Source organism: Borostomias antarcticus (assembly GCF_949987555.1).
Source record: "Borostomias antarcticus genome assembly, chromosome: 1".
Classification (NCBI taxonomy): Eukaryota; Metazoa; Chordata; class Actinopteri; order Stomiiformes; family Stomiidae; genus Borostomias; species Borostomias antarcticus.
Window position 1 is genome coordinate 25,073,072 of NC_140234.1, and position 7,500 is coordinate 25,080,571.

The window sequence follows — 7,500 nt, forward strand, 5'->3', positions numbered from 1 at the left end:
GTAAATAGATAGAGGTCACTCATTGGTAGATGTAGTCTATAGAGGTATATAGATAGAGGTCACTCATCGGTAGATGTAGTCTATAAAGGAAATAGATAGAGGTCACTCATTGGTAGATGTAGTCTATAGAGGTATATAGATAGAGGTCACTCATCGGTAGATGTAGTCTATAGAGGTAAATAGATAGAGGTCACTCATCGGCAGATGTAGTCTATAGAGGTAGATAGAGGTCACTCATTGGTAGATGTAGTCTATAGAGGTAAATAGATAGAGGTCACTCATCGGTAGATGTAGTCTATAGAGGTAGATAGATAGAGGTCACTCATCGGTAGATGTAGTCTATAGAGGTAGATAGATAGAGGTCACTCATCGGTAGATGTAGTCTATAAAGGTAAATAGATAGAGGTCACTCATTGGTAGATGTAGTCTATAGAGGTATATAGATAGAGGTCACTCATCGGTAGATGTAGTCTATAAAGGAAATAGATAGAGGTCACTCATTGGTAGATGTAGTCTATAGAGGTATATAGATAGAGGTCACTCATCGGTAGATGTGGTCTATAGAGGTAGATAGAGGTCACTCATTGGTAGATGTAGTCTATAGAGGTATATAGATAGCGGTCACTCATCGGTAGATGTAGTCTATAGAGGTATATAGATAGAGGTCACTCATCGGTAGATGTAGTCTATAGAGGTATATAGATAGAGGTCACTCATTGGTAGATGTAGTCTATAGAGGTATATAGATAGAGGTCTTCCATAGAGCTCTTCCAGGGAATATCTTGATTTCTGTTCCTCCGGAGATGGGAGCACCCTGTTCACCACAAGCTCCCTGGGAGCCTGCTGGACCCGGAGGGTGGACAGCCAGTCACAAGCTGCTGCAGACGCTGCTCTGTGTCAGTCCGCCAACCGGCTCTTGTTTGGAGTGAGTTAGCCAATCACTGAGCCTCCTGGACCAACTGTGAGAGGACGTTTCCTGCTTTGATCTGACCACAGCATTGGTCAGTCTGCCTTCTAACAATGACTGTCCTCTGCCTAAGAGAGTGTTGTTGAAAGAGTGTCGTTTCTGTTTTTAGTGTAGCTCAGCCGACACTCACTATGCAGACCTACACACCCAGAAGTTAGCCAGACACACAACAGCTACACACACAACTACACAAAACTAAAATATCCAACCTAACTACACACAGCTACAGCCACTAAGCTGGTCAAACCTAGTTACACTAAGCTGCATATGAAGACCTAGCTACACAGTCTTAACTGCATAATAACCGACACACACCGAGCTGAATGTCCAACCAGGAAGCTGCATGTATAGAGGAGTGAGCAGAGCGAGCTGAGGTGAGAGGGACACGCTGTTCTCACCTCCTAGACATGAAAGACATTCTGATGTCATCATGATCTAATACAGCCATCACACGCTCGTAAACACACACACACACACACACACACACACACGTACACACATTGTGAATCAAATTTCCACTTAATATGACATCCTGATCCTGGCGTGGCTTTCATGCACATGTGTGTGAGTGTTTGTGTGTTTGTGTGAGTGAGTGTTTGTGTGTGAGTGTTTGTGTGTTTGTGTGAGTGTGTTCATCCAGGCAGGAACATCGTTCTCATTAAACTGCCACACTGATGTTTTTGCTTCTCTCTAGGTCCAGTAAATGTCTGAGACACGCGGACGCACGCGCACACACACACACACACACACACACACACACACACATACACACATTCACCTGAACCCCTAGCTAGATATCCACCATGCAGCCCTCCCACACACACATACACACACATACACCTGAACCCCTAGCTAGATATCCACCATGCAGCCCTCCCACACACACATACACACACACACACATACACCTGAACCCCTAGCTAGATATCCACCATGCAGACCTCCCATACCAGCTAACAGCATTTATATTAATCTAAGACAGGATCTTAACTCAGTCTCTCTCTCTCTCTCTCTCTCTCTCTTCTCTCTCTGACTCTCTCCCCCTCTCTCTCTCTCTCTTGCCCCTTCTCTTTCTCTCTCTTTCACCTTCTCTCTCTCTCTTTCCCCTTCTCTCTCTCTCTCTTCCCCCTTCTCTGTCTTTCTCAGACTGACAGAGTTAACAGGCTCTACTGTGGCTCTGCCCCCACTGAGAACTACACAGCACGTTGACAGTCTTTATTCTTCTATCATCCTCAGCAGAGCACAACTCTGGAATAGGTGTCCTGAAAAGAGTCATAGATTATACTGACACGTGTGTGTGTGTGTGTGTGTGTGTGTGTGTGTGTGTGTGTGTGTGTGTGTGTGTGTGTGTGTGTGTGTGTGTGTGTGTGTGTGTGTGTGTGTGTGTGTGTGTGTGTGTGTGTCATTCACACCACCCGCCCACACATGAAAACTAGGCCCCGGGAGTAGGGAGAAAAAGAGGAGCTTGGAGAGAGCAAAAGGACTGAGGAAAAGAGAGAGAGAGACAGAGAGAGACAGAGAGATCCAGAGAGAGCCAGGCTATGGTCCAGTAGAGAGCCAGCTCAGCTCCTTAGCCCCAGAACACATATATACTGGACCCTTAGGAGGCTCTGTGGCCAAGTCCAGAAAATCCTTAAAGCCCTACTCCCCATGGCCCGGTCCAGACACAGTCTCTAGACTAGCCCCTTTTGGGACGGCATTACTATCTGGCTGCTATCCCTTATGCTATGGCAGTGAAGTCTACTGTCAGTCCACCTGGTCAAAAATTCAACACTATGACGGTATTTCACCAGACACAGGTTTCTAGACCCTACTCCAAGGCTATTATACTTAACGAACATGAACAAAGTAATGAAAACTAGGTGTGAAAAAACATTTTAGTTAACTGAAATGAAAATAAAAACAAGGCTTTACAAACCAGGCCAGGTCAAGCCTGGCTTATGTGTGTTGGCTGGCTTGTTTCTGTGCGGGACTGGTAGGACGGTAATGTTTGATAAATAAAGATAGGTCTTGTCACCTGGACACATCAGTTCCAATGCTTCCAATGCTAATCCAGCACAATGAGAGCAGGATAGCCAGTAAGCTCATGGGCTCACAACAACTAGCAGCAGCTTCCATAACATTAATGGTAGCGGTCAGTGGCTAAAGCAGTTACACTGATGATTCCTGTAATGTTAGCTATTTTGCTGCAATGGGTTCAACTTTTGTTTCTGGATAAAGGTCATGACTTGCTGTTTTGCACTTCCCTTTAGGTGGTGAATAAGTAGACCCAGGACACAGTAGGTTATTTGGACATCTACTAGGATCTTGATATTATATTGATATGAAGATATGAAAGTAAAGTATTTGCCCTTAGAAGTAAATTGTAATTAAAATGGTTCTTAGCTAAGTAACCTAAGTGTAGGCAGACTTGAAAGGTAAATTGTAATAATATCATGAATGAACAATTGTAAACATAGTACTCAACAGAATAGGTAATATTCAAGTCTTGATTGAAACTTTTCCTAAATGCTTTATTAAACATACAGACATGCACATTAAAAGTAGCCATAAGTTGTTATTTTGCATGTGCTCTCAGGACATGTGGTTGTGACCATCTTTGAAGAAGAAGAGAGGCATGTAATGCACATGTATACAGTAGTAAAGAGTCAGTTGTCTATTGTATAGACAAGGTGTTCAATTGCTCAAGTGTCAGGTGTTGGTTCGAGTGTTCGAGTGTACAGTGGTGCATAGTCAGTTGTCTATTGTATAGACAAGGTGCAAGGTGTCACGTGTTCACTTGTTGGTCCAGGGGGTGGCATGTGTGCCATTGTTATAATTAGAGTGAGGGCTTATGTATAGTACAACCAGAGTACTATAAACAACTGACTCTGCACCACTGTACACTTGAACCAACACCTGACAACACTTGAGCAATTGAACACCTTGTCTATACAATAGACAACTGACTCTGCACTACTGTACACTACTGTACAGTATACTTGATATGTTATGTAATTGCACTGCCTGTATCATGGACACAGTCACAGCCATCCATGATCAGAAACTGCTGTCTGGCCATGTCCAGTCCGGGTGGGGCTTGCACCTGAAGACCATCTTTGGGGGGGCTGGACATCAGCGTTGCACAGCAGCCGACACCTGACTGGTCGGTCACAGTGATCACAGTGTTCTCTGGCCTCAACCACACCAGGCATCCCAGCATCAAAGCTGCAACAGAACAGAAGGGAGATATGCTCGCTCATGCCAGACAACAGTCCTTTGCCGCTCCATTCACTTCGCACTCAAAATAAATCGATGTCTGCCTATTTAGGAGAGGCGCTCATATTTACTAACTTATTTAGACGCGTTCTGTCCGCTTCAAAGAGACCGCCACCACCACAGAAGAAGACTACCTCGGGAAAATAAATTCACTCGGACAGAATGCGTCTAAATAAGTTATTTAATGGTAGCGCCGAGGCTTCAAAACCCAGCATTTTTTTAAATAGACCCTTTTGCTTAGATAAGTGAAGTTTCATGTTTATCTGACACTTGTAAATATGAGCGCCTCTCCTAACTAGGCCCGCACCGATTTATTTTGATGGCAAATAAAGCCAAGGACTGTTGTCTAGCATGAGCAAGCAGAATGCGACAACGGGACTGAGAAGGGCTACATTTCAACCAGACATTCCAGTGAAACCAGGTAATCAAAATAACTTACCTGATATAAAATGGGCACCGCAAACGCGGGCATTTTTGATGATGTCCTCAGTCCAGTCCGTACGCTTAATAATGGTGATTTTGTCTGTCTGTTTCAAGAATGCGCGTGCATACTTGTGCTGACTAGGCTGTAAAAGGGTCTATAATTAACAAATATGACCCACGCTCATTACATAACTTCTACAACATCCAGTGACAAAATATAATATAATAATATATCATGGTACCTCCACACCAAGGATTGAACTCACAACCTTCGCGGTGATAGGCAGCGCACTATCCACTCTGCCACCGCTAACCTGGGAAATCTGTGGGGTCTTTTTCTTTTGATGTTGGAGGACCACTGCCTCTTGTGGTAGCAACGTAGAATTGCAGGTCAACAACGCCAACAGGGAAAGAGGAAGGGAGCGACAAAAAGGATTCCCTCTTCTTACAGCCGACACACAAAAAACAATAACTGAAACTGTATTGTGTGTTTTCAAAATGAAAACTATATGGAACTCGGAGGGCACAGACCGCCACCCATGAATGCAGTTCATGACTGTGTGCGACCTCCTTTAAAAACAAATTACCCTTTGAATACGATCATCTTGCCAGAACCATTGTAAACATATCTAAAAAATCTAGAATAACCTAAAAAATGAAAGAAAAAAAAAATCCTACATTCCAACACTTCCTGAAAGCTGAGAAACTGTGATTTCTAGTAATAGATCGAACAATTCAATTAATATTCTAAAGGATGCCACTGTGCTCACCGTACTAAAAGGGTAAAAACTAAACCGAAATTGAAAACATAAAAGTTAAAATTATGAAAACCTTGCCCTACTCCCAGTCCACACATTCTCTAGACCCTACTCCACGTGGCCAAGTCCACACACAGTCTCTCGAGCCTATCCCCAGTCCAGACACAGTCTATAGACCCTACTCCTCACGGCCCAGTCTATAGACCCTACTCCACACGGCCCAGTCTATAGACCCTACTCCACATGGCCCAGTCTATAGACCCTACTCCTCACGGCCCAGTCTATAGACCCTACTCCACACGGCCCAGTCTATAGACCCTACTCCACACGGCCCAGTCTATAGACCCTACTCCACACGGCCCAGTCTATAGACCCTACTCCACATGGCCCAGTCTATAGACCCTACTCCACATGGCCCAGTCTATAGACCCTACTCCACATGGCCCAGTCCAGACACAGTCTCTAGATCCTACTCCATAAACAACATCATTGTGTTGTCTGTTTCCTAACCCATGAGCACATCAACCAGGGCTTACCACACCAGGCTCCAGTTGAGAGAGCACTGACAACACACCTGACCGCCTCCCATAAACACCACTTTTGCTAGGCAGGCCACGAAAGGCTAGCAATTCAATCCTGCTGGTGGGCAGTATTTATACTGAGGAGTGAACCAATTAAACCCTGTTACACACATACTGTACACAAGCAGCTGAGAGCTAAAACAAACCCAGCCATGCTAGGTTCCTCTGTGGGCCTGAGTCTGTGGGTTAGGGGCTAGAAGGGAGTGTCTGGACAAGGCCCTTTTCACTCTATCTGCATGATGGGGGATGTAGTCAGTAAGGCAATGCCTGTGTAGAATACCAGGACATATAGACTCAGAGCATTCTGAGGTAGACGAAGCGTGATTGGTTGGAGGTGGAGGAGGCAGGGCACAGACAACGCTGATAAACCAATAGGATTTGAGATGAGAGAACCCAGGAAACACCCGAGTCATCAGTTTTATTCTTGCCACAACCGTGAAAGACATGAAGCCGCTTTAAAGAAAACACAATCACAGACCGACTGAACAGCGCTCCTCATGATGGGACCACAGCTCTGGTACAAACTAAAGTCCTCTCTGCCGTCCTTGAACCCGTTCCCCTGGAGTCCCCCAGGTACCACGCTTGGCTGGGCACTGTAAGGCCAACCCCCCCCCCCCCCCCTCTGGAAAACGCAGTTCCACAGCCACAGTGATTAAGTCTCCACCTCCTCCACTCTAATACAATCATTTGTGGCCGTGTCCATCAAGCCCTCTGGCAGCCCGGTCCCCAGAGAGGCTGGCCTGGACACCATGATGGAAAGAGGAGGGAGCCAGAGTGAGCTGTGTGGAGGGAGGGAGGAGAGAGGGAGGGAGGGTTGGGGATGAGGGAGAGAGGGAAAGAGAGATGGAGGGAGGGAGAGAGAGAGGAAGGGAGGGAGAGGGGGGGAGAGAGAGGTGGAGGAGATGGAGGGAAGGAGAGGTGGAGGAGATGGAGGGAGGGAGAGGAGATGGAGAGATGGGAGGAGGGAGAGATGAAGGGAGGGAGGGAGAGGTGGAGGAGATGGAAGGAGGGAGAGATGGAGTGGTAGAGGAGATGGAGAGGTGGAGATGAAGAAGTGGAAAGTGCTTCCTCTCCAGTATTGCCAAGGTCTGTTGTGCTGTCATAGCATATAGCTTCTAACTTATAATTGTATTATATAAATAAGTGTATTTAATTATTGCCCCAGATCATGTATGATTGCAATTATAAGTTATAAGCTATATGCTATGACAACACTCAGAGAAAAACACCCAGCTAGGAAGGGCAGTCTAGCTGTTAGGAAGGAGTCTCTGCAGATAATTTCCAGGACGTTTTTGCTAACAGATGAAGGTTGAGAATCCTTACTGTACTCTCATTTCACTTAATAGTCCAACTATTTTAGAATGCGAGTGTATGTACAGCCTACGTGTGATGTGGAGAGAGAGATAGAAAGAGAGACAGAGAGAGGGAGGGAGAGAGAGAGAGGGAGGGAGAGAGAGGGGGGGAGGTAGATAGAGAGAAAGGGAGGGAGAGAGAGAGGGATAGAGAGAGGGAG